General features: G+C 37.9%; 1 protein-coding gene across 1 annotated transcript in view; it reads right to left on the bottom strand.

Moving 5' to 3' along the window:
- The window catches only part of NPY2R (neuropeptide Y receptor Y2), a 9,342-nt gene extending 5,414 nt beyond the window's left edge, over positions 1-3,928 (bottom strand). The window contains exon 1 of the mRNA XM_017498797.2: positions 3,021-3,928. The gene's annotated coding sequence lies outside the window, so the exon portion shown is untranslated. The remainder of the gene's footprint in view (positions 1-3,020) is intronic.
- Between the last annotated feature and the right edge of the window lie 14,494 nt (positions 3,929-18,422).

The following is an 18,422-nucleotide window of genomic DNA, read 5'->3' as shown; positions in this document are numbered from 1 at the left end:
ATCTCTTGACCTCGTGATCCACCCGCCTCGGCCTCCCAAAGTGCTGGGATTACAGGCTTGAGCCACCGCGCCCGGCCCGGAAACTACATTTTCAGGCTCCAAGTCATTGGGATTCTGGCTGGGTTCGGTCAGTGGGAGGCACTGACAGGCAGTTGGAGGACAGCAGGAAGGCAGAAGCCACTATATCCTTCTTCCCTCTCTGCTCTTGCCAGTGCATCTGCAGCTGTTCTGTACCTCCGGTTTCCACAGGAGAGAGTCATTGTGATTCTGATTCCAGAGGATGTCCATGGTCTGGGGACCTTGGTCACACTGCCTCTTCCCCATGTTCATCCAGCTGGAGGCAGTAATGACTCCCTGCTCTTGCTAATCCATAAGTCTTCTCAACATCCCTTGTTTGGTTTTCATCTTAACCAATTATCTGCATTAAATTCCTCCCTTTTTACATTCTTGAATAGATTCTGTTTTGCATAATCTGATAGTAACATGCATATATGCTTTCATTAATTTGCTCTCCCACCAAAGGATCTGCACCCACAGGTTGACAACACTGGCCTATAGAAGAAAATTTGAACTCCTTGGTATAGTATTCAAAGCTTTTCTTGAACTCATCCCTGCATATCCCTCAGGCCTCATCTCTCCTGACAGCCCAAAATATGCCGTCCACTTCGGTCATTCTGCCTCCCTTCCAATTCCAGCAAAACCTGAGTCTTTCTCATGCCTCTCTGCCCTCCCTGTTTTAAACCGGGAAGCCTTTCAGGTATCCCAAACCCCTGTGCTCACTTCTAATGCTGCAGGTACCACACGCCACCTTGTGACTGTTTTGCTTTGTTTATCCACCACAGCTATCTCTTTGAAGACAGAACCTGGACCTTCTTCCTCCATTGTTGAATCCCCAGCACACTATCTAGTACATTATAGGTACTCCAATTTGGCAGAACAAATATAAAGCTAAAGGAAAGCACAATTTTATGGAATAACCAATGTCAGCAAAATGGAAAGTACAATTTTGATCCTTTTCTTTACTGAAGACAACTACCTATGTAGGATTCTTTGCTGTGACATATATCCATATGTTTATTTTCTGATTATTAATCAGATAACTACTTATATAAAAAAATTGTCCTGAGACTTTCTTAAATTAATTCCTGATTATGACATTTTTAAATTGTCAGTATACCCCATAAAAAACACCTTTCTTTCTCAAAGATTTCTGGTCCTCCCACTCTCTCTCCTTCTCTCCATTTCTCGTGCTTTTTCTTTTCTTTTCTTTCCATCTCTTTCCTTGTCTCTCCATCTCTCACCACTCCTCCTTCCATAGAAGCCTTACTATACAGAGAGACATAGTAGTTTCCATGTACTCAAGTGTTTGCTCTACTGATGTATTCCAGCTCCCTCTGCATAAATTTCAAATAGAATGCTCAAAGGAGCCCCAGCCTTCTTTCACATGTGCCTCCATTCCTTCGTAATTAGGGAAAACTGAAACCAGCCATTCAAATCTTGGAGTGTATATTTGAAAGGCCACACCATTTCCCCTAGACTAAGAAAGAGACTGATTTCAGAGTACAGTTACTGAATCCTGACAAGCCATGTACAGAATTGGAGACTCCAGGAGGCTGCAGTTTGTAGGTTGTACCTGACTAAATTGAGAGGAAGCATGAGATTGAAGGATACTAGGAGAAGTATACTTGATTTATTGACTTGCTTTGCTTTTTCTTCTCAGTCTTGCTTTATAAATTTTGAAGCTCTTTTACTTACAACTTCCCTGTCGGAACGGTTATTGATCTACAAGCTATTAGCATATAGACAGTATTAGTTGTGCTTAAGCAGGCTACTGGCCTTCAGCCAGGTCAAAGCATTACCCTAGAGCAGAAAATGCATCATTTCATGACAGCGCTTCTGGAAAGTGGAAGAGGAAAACGGTACGCAGAGGAAATTGCCATCAAAAGCACACGAAGGAAACAGCAAGCAGACAAGTGAATAACCTCTCCTTGATATAAGGCAAAATTAGATATTTACATTATTTGACATTTGAAGAGAACTTTCACTGGTACAATTTTCCTGAATAAGGGAATCCTTAGAAACTTTGTTATAGAAACATTTCTTTGAAGAACAGGAAAAGAGTTTCAGGGCTTCCCCCAACACCCCACCACCCAAGATTCAAAGAATTTCAAATTATTTGTGTCAGAGACCAGTTCATGCTTTGAGGCGATATTTAAATCTGTGGTGTCTTTTTGCAACAGTATTGTCACAGGTTGGCCAAGGTAAAGCTAGACATCTTATCAAGAACAATGTCTTCCAGAACATTTTTTTCTAGGGAAAAACATCTCAGAAATCAATCTCAGAAATCAAAAGCCCTGCATTTGCCTACACTAATTAGTTCTAGGGATGGGTTTGAAGGAGAGGGAAGAAGGGAAGTTTCAAGAATGCAGTATACAAGACATGATTCTTTGGCTAATCAGTAGAAAGTTGAAAATATTTACCAAAGACAGTGGGAATCCTTTCTTAGGAAACAGCATCTCCATTTCATGTTACTGAATTTTAAATGATGTGTACCTATTGCAAAAAGTCTTAAAGGTTTTAGTGCCTCCTTTCCCTGCCACCAAAAGCTACTGCCAGTGGGTGAGCCTTTCTGATGAAAAATGAACAAACGCTAAATGAAGATGTCTCTTCTTGAACAGCTTTGGAGAATCCAGTAGGACCTTCTGCTTTAGACAAATGTTTGATTTTTAAAGAGGCAGGAACAATAACAACTCACCGTTCTGGAAAGATAATAATCTATCTCAAAGAAGGGTCAAGGAAATAGTAAATAATCTTCAATGGAAAAGGGAAAATCTAACGAAAGTAGAAAATGGGGATGGTATTACATACACCTTCCAAACCTCCACCTCCCGCCTAAAGGAGGAGGAAAAAGTCCATACACTCATGGAGACCCCCTCGCGTTCCTCTTCTTAGGAACCGAACGCTCCTCTAGGGATATTCTTGTTCCCAGGAGGTGAATCAGAGTTAGGAATTACACTTACTGCCAAGACGCGGAAACAAGATGTGGGCGAAGGGTCTGTCCGATGATGAGCCAGCAGACCCGGAGAGGGCCCTGGAAGGTCCCCAAAGCAAGTCCGGTTCCGTCCGCTCCTAGGGTCCAGGACAGCCCGCGCTGCGCGGTCAGGCAGCTGGAGCAGTGCGAGCGGCTGGGTGGCTGGCGCTGCCGGCTCTGCAGCCGACCTCTCCGGCCACGCGCGCCTGGGCACCGCACTCACCCGCGGGGTGGGCGGGTGAGGGTGGGAGGATCAGAGATGGGGGCGTGGGGAGGGGGGCAATCCCTACCCTTAAAGACGAGAAAACAGGTGCAGAGGCTACAGGGTCTTGCAGAGGAGGGAACTGGAGGAGAAGTTTTGGTGGTGAGGGAGCAGGAACAGTGTCCAGGTTCTCTCGGCTGCCTCCCGGGCTTGGAAGCCCGCGCAGCTGGACCGTACCCAGAGCGGCGCCCCCTCGCGGGTCCCCAACCACCACTTGCAGCGGCTGCTGTCACCTACTGTGCCTCCTTCAAGTTTGATGCTCTGGGGGTTCGCACCACCCCTACTTCCCTCCCTTCCACGAACCTCTCCCTTTGCTCTCTGCTCCCCAGTTCCGCGGGAGATGGACCGGCGAAGACAGACCTCCTGGACTTGAGGCCGAGTTCACCAAATCGGCCCGGGGAAAAGGCGAGGGCAAAGGCGAAGGCAAACGCGGGGAGGACAGACCCAGCTGAGGCCGAGGGGCTGCGGTCCCTAACAGGGCTGGCGAGCGAAGGAGACCTCAAACTGGCGGGAGGAGGGCCAGGGCTGCAGCATCCGCGCGCCTCTTAGGGGCTGAGAAAATTCCACAACTTCCAATCGAGAGTTGTTTTCTTTTGTGTGTGTAGGAGCAGAGATGGGGAGCTGGATCCGCGCCGTACCACGGGAAAGCGCCAGCAGCATTGCACCGAGAACAAATCCTCCGCACTCTCGCCCAGGGGTGGGCGCAGTACGCTGGTGCTCCTCTAGCTGGGCGGTCCCTGTGCTCCAAACCAGACGGTGAAGCGAGTTCAGATCCTGCAGCCCATTATCAGTAATTTCCCTAACAGGTGTCTGCAGACAGTTTACAAGTTGGGTAGTGCAGATTCAGAGTCGATAGCCAGGAATTTGTGTTGTGCGCTCTGGCTCAGAGCAAAAGCTAGGATACAGATAGGATAGGAAAGCTACGGGACACAGATAAAACACAATCTCGCTTTGTCCTGATAGCTGACTTCCGATCCTTCACTCTTGGATCCTGACCCAAGCCACCAGGAGCGTTTGCCTCTGGAATACTCGCTCCCGGCTCCTTGCGGTGAAGCCTTCCGCTAGCGCCCAGGGCCTCCCATGCTGAGTTAGTGGGTAGGAGCAAAACAGGATGGTGGAGACGATCAGCAGAGCAGCAGCGTCTGTTTCCTCGGGATTCCTCCCAGGAACCCTATTCGAAGCCGTTCCTTCTGAAAGTTTGCAGCCAGTCTTTCTTTCCTTTGTTCATTTCTAGAGGAGGCAGTAGAGCTACCGACATAAAAAAGCAAAAGCCTGAAACTAGTAACCTAAGTCTTTCCGTAACCATCCTTTGCACACGTTACTTTCCCTCTATGCACTGTCATTTCTGAAATAAGGGTGGTCATACTGGTGAGCTTGGAATGTCCCTGAAATATACCCCCAAATGATTAGATTAAAATTAGATTCCTCTACTCTGAAACAAAATATGTATATATTTAGCTGTTAAAAAAGGTAATATGTATTCTCCAAGATGTGAATTAAAGGCTTCCTTCAAATGGATTGGATTTTCGATCCCTTCAGGGTTTTCCCACACCCTAATAGTATTGCATTTGTGAGGCATTTTTACACAAGGTAATCTGAAATTAATCTTCAGTTACTATAGAATTATGCTCACAGGAATATAGGAATTATTTATAAAACAAAGAAGCCCAGGCTTTTCAAATTCCTAGAAATAAAGGTACAGAATTGGAAATATCTAACGTGTTCTACACAGTTCGACTTAAAGTCTTTTTGCAGCATTTGTTTTTTCTGTAAGAGAGTACTCTTTGCCCAAATATGTGTCATATGTGGCAGGTTCCATTTTTCTTAATATATCTGCATTGGTAAAGAATGAACTATATACCAATAAGTTATAACTTTAAAAGAGAAGTGCATTTAAACAATAACCATAAAAACAAATCAAACATCCAGGAAAACAGATGAGTGTTGTCTTTTAGAGCAATTTCTTTGGAAAATTCAACTGATTTCACTGACATTGATTGCACAAAACATATTTTGCCTTCTTTAAAATTGCCTTTCAAAAGTGTCTTAGTGGCCATAAACAAATATTTGTCTCAGTCTCTTATAAACATGTATATTTGTCTTAGTAGATTCATATAGTTTCATAGACATCTGGTCAGCAACCTCAAAGGAGTAAATTATCTCTATGATTAATTGTCCTTTAATAAAGTTCAGAATTGGCTGAGAAACTGATAAACTGAAATTGAAGTGGCTTTATAGTGTATCATATCATCAAGGATAGCTGTGGGAATTAGTTTATGACAGCTTCGTGCCTCACAGTCTAATTAATATCCTTAAATGTGCGTGCATATCCTGTGTACTGCAGTAACAACAAACCACTATGATGAATGTCCATAAACCCAATCATGATATGGATAGGAGTTTGGGAGTTTGTGGAAGTGGTGGTGAAATATCCATTAATCCAAATTGAAATAGGACAAGATTATTGAGGTTTGATTTCTTTTGTATCAAATTATGTAGTTGCTCAGGAAATTCTGTATCTAACCAGAATATGTGCTGACTGCTCTTTAAATAGAGAACAGACTCAAACTCAGATGCCTGCATGGTTAGGGCCAATGACATAAATGAACCAGCAAGCCAGGTTGTAGGAGAGAGTGTAAAATGGTGGTCTCTATAACACCTTGAAGAGCACAAAAGCGCATGCCATAGCTGAATGGGGAGATTGCTTCTCAGATTACACTCAGCTGCCCTGCAAAAATCTCTATTCAATATTGTCAGATTTGATTTTTAAGACAAAATCCAAATTGTTAAAAACCTTCTGAATTTTAAATGAAGAAAATTAATTTTAAAAAGTCAACACTCCTAGTGGATAGACCAAAATAAATAAGAAATCATAGATAAATAGAGAGAGACAGAGAGATGGAGAGACAGATAAGTAGATAGATAAATAGATAGATAGATAGATGGATAGATAGACAGCAGCCTGTCTCATGGTCCTCCGATATTGTAGCCTGTGATATTAGTACTTGATGTTTTACAAACCTCCTAAAATATTTAAAACATAGTTCGACTACCATTTTCTCTACTCCATTGACCATTCCTCAATGCAAAGAAATACAAAAAGAATACTGCCAAAGATTAATTGCCAAATAAGTAATTTTCTTTTCCATTTCCGGTTGAATAGCTGTTTCCAAGGAGACTCTGCAGTAAGGGATTTGTTGAATAACTGAACAATTCAAATATTTTAGATAGCCAGATGAAATTTCAGAAAAGCTCTTCATTAAAAAAGAAAAAACTTCATTAATATCAGTATTGAGGACCACTCGTGATACATACTTATTAGATAAAGAAAATCATGATATAGATTTTCTTAAGTGTAATTATATTTTAACAGCAAAGATGCTTCCCCCAGGGTATAAATAATTTCATTGTTATTTTTACAATGAAAGTGATTTATAATCATTGTAGAAAGTTAAGCAAAAACAGCAAAGAAGAAATAGGCATTATCAAAAACAATGCCATCTCACAGAACTTTCTGCAACAATGGAAATGTTCTGTATCTGTGCTGTACACTGTGCAGTATGGTAGCCTCTAGACATACATGGCTACTGAGCATTTGACACATGGCTAGTGCAATTGAGGAACTGAAATTTTAAATTTTCTTTAATTGTAGTTCCTTAGAAAGTAAAGCTAAATACAGTTGACTCTTGAACAACACAGTTTGAACTGCACAGGTCCACTTATACTCAGATCTTTTTCAACCAAACACAAATGGAAAATACAGTGTTTGTGATGTGAAATGGCCTTTACAGAAGGCCCATTTTTCATATAGGTGGCTCTGCAGGGCCAACTGCCAGACGTAAATATGCATAGGCTTTGGCGTATTTGGTTTTTGTTTTTAGCATATGGGGTTTTCAGGGGTCCTGAAACCAATCGCCGCACTTCCCTCCCAACCCCAGTATACGGAATGACAACTCTGGCCACATAGGGAATTGAAGCAGTGGACTGTATAAAATCTAAAATTGCATCACCCAGCATGACCATCATCAGCATATTCATGTAAAATCTCCACTTTTAACTAACTTGTAGCCTGCTTTCTCAACTTTTTAAGCTTAAAAATATGTCAAAAACATCTTTTCATTTCTTTAAATATAAATATACGTCCTTCTTTTAATGGTTGCCTAGTCCTAAAGTGTATGATTATATTCTCATGAGTGATTGCTGTTAAGGACAAAACTGTGATAAATGATCTTGGATGTATTTGCAGTACACTTGCCCAGTTATTTCTTTAATGTAAATCCAGCAGGGAGTAAGAGCAAGGCATTTTAAAATGTTTTCTTTAAGCCAAGTTCACATTACATAAACCTTAACCACAAAGGTTAAATTGAATAACAAGAAAGCAAAGAGCCTTATTCCATGAAAAGGCAAATACTTCAGGTAACATGGAGTTTGGACCATCACAGAGTCCACATTAAGTGTTCAGTATAATTTCAGTGGCCCAGGTGGGGAAGATTGAAGCAGTGAGTTTTTGGCTATGGGGAAACTAAAATAGGAGAGAAAGAAAGGATAAGATAATCAGCTTTTTTGGATTCCAGGGGGAAAAGTTTTCCTGGTTTCACTCTGCCAGAAGGCTAGCTTTTTTTCTCACCTTAATATCAGGGTTTCCTGAGAGATTATTGAATAACTTTCAAGCCATATCAACCTGACTTAAACCACAGAGAGAACAAAGTAGTGCAGTTCAGCTGAAATATGGAAGCTGATTCCCAAAGAAGAGAAGTAAGCCCACAAATCAGGCCACTAGCCAAAAGGAAGAAATTTGAGGAAGGGAGGAGGCGCACAGGGCTAAAGAGTGAGGACAGCCAGCTCAAGCAGAAGAATTCTCTTAACTCCAGTGACGTATGAAAAGCTCAGAGACGCTAATAAAGTCATGTACTTAACTTGTTAGGCTAAACAAACAAACCCTAATAAGTTCCTAGTTAGGAAATATTAATAATCAAACTAGCTGAATATGTAGCTACGGTGTTTAGTATATTTGAAATTGATTGTCTTGCTTTATTTAAATGCTCAAAATATTTAGTGATTATTTTTAAGCTTGTTAAGTCTCTCTTATAGAAATAGTATCTAAAGATTTAATAACTGCCTTGTAGAAAAAATTATGGAACCTAGATATGCTAATGGCTATTTGTTTATAATATAGATTCTCAGTATGTCATACGTATATTTCTGTTTGGATCTATGCTGCTTTTCTTTTCAGGCAGGAGAAGGAGCAGAAGGAGTTAATACCTGAACAGATATAATTGGAGCTGCATCAAATACACATAGAAAAAAAAGTATACATGAATGTACTCTTTTAAAATAGTCTTTCTTTTTAAAACCCCATTTAAAAAAAAAAAAACAACTAGCCAATCTAATCACGTTTGTTCTGATGAAAAATTGACTTCCTTTTCTGACCTTCATTTATAGTGAGTACTCCAGTAAAGTTTAAACGAGCAAGAAATGGTCACCAAATCATGAATTTCACAAATCTGATAGGCTAAATTTCTTAAAATGTTTGTATGCAATGTGAATAAGACAGGTGTCTTATTCAAGAAAAGCAAATAGTCATTCAAAGTAAAATGTATGCTACTTCCTAAATTGGGCATATCATTTGCTATGATTTTTGTTTCTATGGATTTGGCTTTTTATTTTTGTTTTGAGTTTTTAATTGCAGATTCAAAGCAATTAGGCAGGATTATAAGCAACATATGCAGCATGCTGCTGAGATTTTTATCTTTTAGCAATCATCCAAATGGATATTGATACTGGTAAGGAACCAAATCTAAAAGTGTATTTAAATGCAAATGATTCACAGTTTGAATTTTAACTAAGAACAAAGGAAGGGACAGTCTTAAGTGGAATTCAGAATTTAATCAATGCAAATTTTCATTTGATTATCTGAAACATGCACAGACGACCCATGGCTAAAGAGGAAACATGCACCCTTTTAGAAATTTCAGTTTTATTTAATAAGTGTTTACCCTTGTAGCCTATAGAGACATAATTTGATATGTATTTTTGAATCATACATTCAAAACAAATTTAAGTTTTAATTATTTTTCAAGAGTACAAGTAAAATCAAAGTTCTTTCTCATGCTAAATTACTATTGATATCTCCTGAGAAAGGGGAACTCAAAGATTTAGATACAGTTTTCACATATAATTTTGGAGATTGTGAAATGTCTTACTCAAAATAAAAATTCAGAACATGAAATGAATAATGCAAATAGAATTTAATTCATGACTCGTTACTCTTTTAGTTTACAAAAGAATTATCTAAAATCCACATAAGATGTTATTACCCACTACTCCTGTAAACAAATCTTTATTGAGGCTGTATGCTAGACACTGTCCATATGAAGATGGATTGCACACTGACCTGCTATGGATTGTCTCTAGTCTGTTAAGGGTACACAGGATTTTAAATAAAGAAGTACATTAAACAGATTGAGATTTCCCAGTGGACTCTGACAGCAGCTTTGGGGCTCCAAGAAGGAATAGCCATTTGTTTTTGTTTTTTGTTTTTTGAAAAATTAATGTTGTGTATGTTGTGTGTGGGAAGAATTAGAAAAATGCTTTATGGAGGAGGTACCCCAACCCATTGTAAACCTAGATAGAAATCCTTCTTGGCTTTAGCCAGCACTGGGATATCATTCTCTTTATGAAATATATTTCTCCATTGCATTTAACTGGGATACGTGATACTGAGTCAACCGAGAACCCAGTGGGGAAGAACAATCATTTACATATGTCAAAGTATAATTTCCAAAATTAAGGACATTATTCTCAAACAAAATATATAGTGAGTATATGTCAAAGATCTATTTGGTTGATTACATTAAAGGGAACCTGCACAACCACAAAGCTGGCTCAAAGTAGGATCCCAAATGTGAATGCATGTACAGTCACTGAAAGAAAGAATCCCGGGTAAGAATAATGCGTTAGTGCAAAAGTGGTAGATACCCTGCCGTGCTATAAAGCCATAACTTACACACTCATATTTCTCACCAGGCTGTAATTATTTGCATCGCTGCTGGGAAAAATCAGATTTCTCAATTTTCTACAAGTTTGCATCAAACTTCGTGAGGCTGGACTGTAATCAAGGGCACACAATAAGTCAAAGTAAATAGGTCACTTCAACCTGGCAAGTCAACTGACCTTTAGGGTCTTAGGATGATGCTCCAATGTGACGTTAAAAGAGCATGTGATCATCCTACTCTGCCTTCTTATTGCAACCTAACAAACTGCCCCAAAGCTCACTGGCTTTTGACACTTATTTTATGTTGTTCTTTGTGGGTCAGAGGTTGAGGAAATGCCCAGCTAGGTGGTTCATCTCTGATCCATGTGGCATCAACTGGAGAATGATGGTAACTTGACTCACATGTCCTAGTCCCTGGACTGAGTTGGTGATAGTACCTGGAGGCCCATGCTTCCCTCTGTTTTCACATGACCATCTCAGAGTATTTAGACTTATTACATGGATTTTAGCTTTCCAAAGAGAGAAGCTTCTAAAAGAGGGTGTTCGATATGACTCAGGCAGAAACTATAAGGCTTCTTATGACCTCCCAAGCCCCAGAACATCTCTTCTGCTAATCCTTTGTGGGAAACAAATCTCTAAGATCACACTATATGCAAAGGGAGAAGAAGAATAATACTCTGTCGGTGACTGGGAAAAGGGCATGTATATACAACGGGGGGAAGGAATTGATGATAGTCTAGGAGAAATAGCACCCATCCTTTTGCATATATATATATATATATATATATATATATATATATAATTGCTATAGGTGGTTTCCTGCACCTATTGACCCATCCTTTTGCCTATATATATATATAATTACCCATCCTTTTTTCTCTCTCTTTCTCTCTCTTTCTCTCTCTCTCTCTATACACACACATTGTATACACACCTATTGACCTGTCATCTAGGTTTTAAGCCCCGCATGCATTAGCTGTTTGCCTTAATGCTCTCACTCCTTCATCCCTCACCCACCAACTGGCTTCGGTGTGTGTTGTTCCCCTCCTTGTGTCCATGTGTTCTCATTGTTCAACTCCCACTTATGAATGAGACCATGCAGTGTTTGATTTTCTATTCCTGCATTAGTTTGCTGAGGATGATGGCTCCAAGCTTCATCCATGTCCCTACAAAAGACATGATACCATTCCCTTTTATGGCTGCATAGTATTCCATGGTGTATATGTACCATATTTTCTTTATCCAATCTATCATTTATGGACATTTGGGTTGGTTCTATGTCTTTACTGTTGTAAATATTGTTGCAGCAAACATACATGTGCATGTGTCTTTAAAGTGAAATGATTTATAGTCCTTTGGGTATATACCCAGAAATGAGATTGCTGCGTCAAATGTTACTTCTGGTTCCAGACAATTGAGGAATCCCCACACCATCTTCCACAATGGTTGAATTAATTTACATTCCCACCAACAGTATTAAAGCATTTCTATGTTTCCATAGCCTCTCCAGCACCTATTATTTCTTGACTTTTAAATGATCACCATTCTGACTGGTATGACATGGTAGCTCTCGTGATTTTCATTTGTAGTTCTCTAATGATCAGTGATGTTGAGCTTTTTTTTTTTCGTATGTTTGTTGACCACATAATGTCTTTTTTTGAGAAGTGTTTGTTCATATCTTTTGCCCACTTTTTGATGTGGTTATTTATTTTTTCTTGTAAATTTGTTAAGTCCATTGTAGATTCTGGATATTAGGCCTTTGTCAGATGGGTAAATTGCAAAAATTTTCTCCCATTCTGTAGGTTGCCTGTTCACTCTTATAATAGTTTATTTTACTGTGCAGAAGGTCTTTAGTTTAATTAGATCCCATTTGTCAATTTTGACTTTTGTTGTCATTGCTCTTGGTATTTTAGTCATGAAGTCTTTGCCCATGCCTATGTCCTTAGTGCTATTGCCTAAGTTTTCTGTAGGGTTTTTATGGTTTGGGGTTTTACATTTAAATCTTTAAACCACCTTAAGTTAATTTTTGTATAAGGTATAAGGAAGCTGTCTAGTTTCAGTTTTCTGCATATGGCTAGCCAGTTTTCCCAGCACCATTTATTAAACAAGGAATCCTTTCCCTATCATTGTTTTTGTCCAGTTTATTGAAGATCAGTTGGCTGTAGATTTGTGATGTTATTTCTGAGGTCTCTGTTCTGTTCCATTGGTCTATGTCTGTTTTAGTAACAGTACCATGCTGTTTTGGTTACTGTAGCCTTATAGTATAGTTTGAAGTCAGGTAACATGACACCTCCGGTTTTGTTCTTTTTGCTTAGGATTGTCTTGGCTATATGGACTCTTTTTTTGTTCCATATGAACTTCAAAGTAGTTGTTTTTTTCTAATTCTGTGAAGAATGTCAATAGTAGCTTGAGGGGAATAGCATTGAATCTGCAAATTACTTTGGGCAGTATGGCCATTTTCATGATATTGATTCTTTCTATTTGTGAGGTTGGAATGTTTTCCATTTGTTTGCATCCTCTCATTTCCTTGAGCTGTAGTTTGTATTTCTTCTTTAAGAGGTCTTTCATGTCCCTTGTTAGCTGTATTCATAGGGCCTTATACTATATTTTAGATGCTGTTTGTTTGTTCAATACATGCATTAAAGAGCAACTTTCTATCTGCCCCTGAAGTTTCACAATGACAGTTTTACTCTTTGGCTTGCAGGTGATGTGATTATCAGAGCCAGAGACTACAAAATCTAAAATCTTCTCTGACAATAGAAGCCCATTATGTAAGAATACACAATGAAAATAGAAGGTATTTGCAACGTGTGCACTTAGATGAAAATGATGATCAGTACACATACACAATTTATAAAAAGCAAAAGTTACACTAGGAGGAAATTTCTACTTCCAGACTGTAGGTTTTAAGTCGATTTACTCTTGTGTTGGTTTACTTAAACTGAATGGTATTTAAACTAATTAAAACCCTAGGCAGGAAGACAACACAAGGTTTCCTGGTAGCCAGTTTCAATATTTAACTACCACATTCTCAATACTACTTTCATTGAGTAGTATGCCCAGGAGGAAGAAACTGTGGAGACCCACCTGTATTGTATACATGACCCTATTGACCCTATTGCTGAGTAATGCATAGAATTTGGTCTTGGAAGGTCTGAGCGCTGTCTTGAACATGTGAGTCAATTGCTATGTGATTTGCAAATGTCATTTAATCTATCTGAACCTCAGTTTTCTCCACTGTAAAATAAGAGGCATATATTAAATTTGACAAGGGTGTCTGACACTGAAAGTCAGTAAAATCACTTAGCTTTCCCCAACTAAAAAAAAAAATCATATATAGTACTTTATATCATAGGGATACTACTTAATTTTAAACATTATATATATAAATTTAAAGTTATTAAATATTTTATAAAATTGTATTTAAATACACACAACTTTAAAAGTTGAACATGGTTTTATATATATATATATATATATATATATATATAACTTAAAGATATATATTATATATATATATAATTAATTGTGAAATTTACTAATTTGCTATTTGGTTTGACTCCACTGAAAAAGGTTATTTATTCATATTTATACTATTTAATGCTTTCATCAGGCCCATAACTGTGAAACATGTAGAACAAATTAAAATTTTCAGATGATGCTAAGCCTATGATTCCCGATTTTGCCCTGATGTAACCCAGGCCACCACAGAAAATTCACATGAATGCTTATGGGGTATTTGACGTTTTAGAGGAAAGCACAGACATGCTCAATATCTGTTAGATACCAATATTTGATATCTATTAGGCACTATACAAAGTACAGCTTGACCCATTTCACAGTGTCAGTGTAAAATTGTGCTATGTGCCTTTCGATGACATATTTTTATGAAACTTGGTTCAAGAAATAGTTGCTGTGATAAAAAGAAATTACCACGTGAAAAGTCAGCGAGGAACAGGAAATGAGAGTAGAAGTGGTGTGAGAAGTTGTGCAGAGCCCACCAGGCACACATACCTCTCATTCATATGTAGTTGTATTTATTTAAGACTAAAATAATACAGTTTTTAATTTATGTGTATGTTTTTCAAATGGACTTATCTACTTGGTAAGTTATGGTCTCAGGTGCTTCTTTTGGCCTGTGGGGGCACCATGAAGTTTTTGCTCTCAGGCCGTGCCTGTGAATATTATATTTTGTTCACATATGGAGAAACCATTTAATTTAGATATTTATGTTAGTTCCTTAACATATGACTACCCCATAACAATGTTTTTTCATTGGAAGTTACTATTAGGAATCTATCTTTTTCACTTATAGAAAGAGTTTAATAAAAGCTTATATATATGTGCTGGCATGCATACGTCAGTATTTTATGGAGTTCTTTGAATTGTTCTGCTTCATCCCACTCCAGCAAGGATGACAGAGGGATCCCCCTAGTCAGGAAAGAAGAGAGGGAAGTAAGAAGGAAGGAAAGCCCCAGAAAAAAAGGAAGGAAGGAAGGAGGGAAAGAGGGGACATACAGGCACTTAAGGAACAGTAGAGAAGACAACGCATAAATTATAAGTTACGTTCCTATTTGTGACCTTAAGTTTATTCAGAAATATGATACCTATAAATAATTTAATAGTCATTCAAATATGACATTACTACTAATCTCATTACTGAAAAACTATATAAAATGGAAAATGCTTACCATAAAAAGAATATTTATTTTACATCCAAGATATGAAATTGGATGAACATTATAATCACATATTTTTAAACATGACTGAAAAAAAACTGAGATGAAATACATACAAAAGCTAACTGTATTTATGCCATGAATGCTATATTCTTTCTCCATCCTTCTTTTTGAATTTTCTGAAACTTATTATTTTGAGCAATGAAAATAATATATATTGTGCACAATTTCTTTTAACAGAGATAGTTCTGGAAAAGTGAAGTGTAGAACTCAACCTATTAGCTATTTAATTCGACATCTCTTAAAATGAATAGGAATTTTACTGTCCAATCCACACAATTCTTTCCCTCAAACTTTATAGCCTAGATAAGTTCCTTTGAGCTGGTGGCCCACATTAGAATCACCAGAGGTGCTTTATAAATTTACAGACGATGGGATACCCCCGGCCCCAGAAAGTCGTCTTTAGTACATCTGGAAGGTACTCAAGAGGCCACATGTGATTCTGTTACTTGAGCCTCACCACTCTTGACTACGACTCTCTATGTCAAACACCTACATACACACCTTCCATATTTTCTTATTAAAAGGCTTTGTGGTTGCCTTTTTCTCTTCCCTAATTCAAACTGCTACTCAAAACAATTTCAGACATAATTCAAATCCTATGCTCAGAAAGACATGGAACATGTTTCTGAGCCCTAGTTACTTTCAGTCACTCCTGCCATTTCATACTCCCTTGACTTCAATCTGTAATCTATCTCAATTTCAGTCCCTTTGAGCCCATGATTATACCATTTCTGTTCAAGATAATTATGTTACCATTTGGCCGTTCCCTTCAGCATCTTTCCGCCATCTATGACTCCTTCAAAGTTTAAAGGGTAAAGTATGTGAATTTCCTTTTCGGTGCTTTATCCTCTCCCTCCCTCCATGATAACCTACTCTCAGGAAAGCCTCTAAGGTAATTCATGCTGAGGTGTCACTAACATGAAAAGGGGAAAAAAAGATGAAGCAGAAAAAGTGAAGCTGAGAAAAGAATACTCTAACTATAAAATGTGAGGCACCAACCAGGATGTAAAAGGAGTATAATTTTGGCTTAGTTTCATTTTGGATTTTAGCAGCAAGATCTCCTAAGCTTCTGAAGACCATATTACCATGCATTTATGATTTTTTTCATTCTTAGAAATAATTACTAAGATCTTCAATCTAATCATTTAACATGTAGATGACACTTGACTAAAACATTCATTTTCTGGAATCCATTGTACACTTTCCTTAGCACCACTGAGTTATTTTATTAACAATAATAACTAAAAGCTAATGTTATACAAACTTATAATCTTCTTCTTTTTTTTTTCAGGGGGTCATACAAGCTTTATTCAAAATTGCTAAAAACTTAACCTAAATGTCTGTCAACAGGAGAATAGATAAACAAAATGTAGTATATTCATATGGTGGAATTTTATACAGCATAAAAAGAACTACTGATACATGCAACAGCACAAATGAATCATAGACAAAAAGGGTTTATACTGTATGATTCCATTTACATGAATTTCAATAATAGGCAAAAGCAATCTATGGAATTAGAATCACAGTTACCTCTGAGAGACAGTACTAACAAGGATGGTGCAAGAGGGAGTCATCTAGGATGTTGGAAATGTTCTCTATTTTGATCTGGATGGTGACTACATGAGTGTATTATTTTTTTTCTGTTCCTTCACATTGACAAACTTATAATCTTCTAACAGCTCTGTCCTCTGGCAACTTTTTGTGATTTCTTCTCTTTTGTAGCAGTTTTAAAAATAGCTATAGTAAAGCTTTTGACTGGTTCATTTATCTTGCTCTTGGTCTGCTAGCACATCTAAATTTGATAAAGAAATCATCAAATTTAGATTACGTTCTCTCTCTTTCTCTCTCCTTCTTTTATATTTATTCCTTTATGTATTGGCATATTAGCAAGATATTCACCCATATAAGTTCTTCTTAAAAGTAGGTATAAATGAAAAGTATTTGGGGAGGTTGATAATTGCAGATTGCGTCTCTCATGCTAAGAGATTCATCAAAAAAATAAATTTTGTTTGGGGATGTCAATTACTTAATTGAGTTTACCTGAAACAGGGAAAGCATACAGAAAATGTAAATATTGTCTTATATTAAGTGGATTGTATGTTATATTATATACCACTAAGATGGTAATATTAATAAATGGAATAAAATATAGGTTACATTATAATACTGAGATTATATTTAAATAAGCATAGTGAATAAAATAAAAATATGGAATAAATTATTAAAAAATTGGGCATGTTTGTTCAACTATGGTGCTAGAATTTGGTTTCCTTCATCAAGATTGTCTGGTGTTCTTTGCAATAATGCAGATTCCAGGTCTCTGCCCCAGACACGAAGGCCAAAGAATCTCTTAGCATGAGAGACGCAATCTGCAATTATCAACCTCCCCAAATACTTTTCATTTATACCTACTTTTAAGAAGAACTTATATGGGTGAATATCTTGCTAATATGCCAATACATAAAGGAATAAATATAAAAGAAGGAGAGAGAAAGAGAGAGAGCGTAATCTAAATTATTCAGATTGACATGTTATGTTCTTCAGAAGTTGCTGTAGAGATCTTTATTTCCCATTGCTCTTACAGATTCAATGTTAAAATACATTCAGTTTCCACTGATAAAATTCTTTGTAGATATGAGTTATCGAATGTAAATTCTTCAGGATACATCTCTCTGCTTAATTAATTTTGTAGATAGAAGACATACACCTGGCCAAAAAGCATGTGAAAAAATGCTCAACATCACTGATCATTAGAGAAATACAAATCAAAATCACAATGAGATACTATCTCACACCTGTCAGAATGGCTATTATAAAAAAGTCAGAAAATAGCTGGGCACAGTGGCTCATGCCTATAATCCCAGCACTTTGGGAGGCCAAGGTGGCCAGATTATGAGGTCAGGAGGTCGAGACCATCCTGGCCAACATGATGAAACCTTGTCTTTACTAAAATACAAAAAGTTAGCTGGGCATGGTGACGTGCACCTGTAATCCCAGCTACTTAGGAGACTGAGGCAGGGAAATCTCTTGAACCTGGGAGTTGGAGGTTGCAGTAAGCCAAGATCGTGCCACCACACTGGTGACAGAGAAAGACTCTGTCTGAAAAAAAAAAAAATTCAGAAAATAACAGATACTGGAGAGGTTCAGAGCAAATGTAATGCTTATATACTGTTGGTGGAAATGTAAATTGATTCTGCCACTGTGGAAAGCAGTATGGAGATTTCCCAAAGAACTTAGAACTGCCATTCATCTAGCAATCTCATTACTGGGTATATGCTCAAAGGAACATAAATTATCTACCAAAAAGACACATGCATTTATGTATTTACTGCAGCACTACTCACAGTAGCAAAGATACAGAATCAACCAAGATGCCCATCAGTGGTGCAT

The sequence above is a fragment of the Cebus imitator genome, unplaced genomic scaffold, assembly GCF_001604975.1.
Source record: "Cebus imitator isolate Cc_AM_T3 unplaced genomic scaffold, Cebus_imitator-1.0 Scaffold251, whole genome shotgun sequence".
NCBI lineage: Eukaryota > Metazoa > Chordata > Mammalia > Primates > Cebidae > Cebus > Cebus imitator.
Note: the sequence above shows the minus strand (reverse complement) of the source record. Positions and strands in the feature narration are given on the sequence as shown.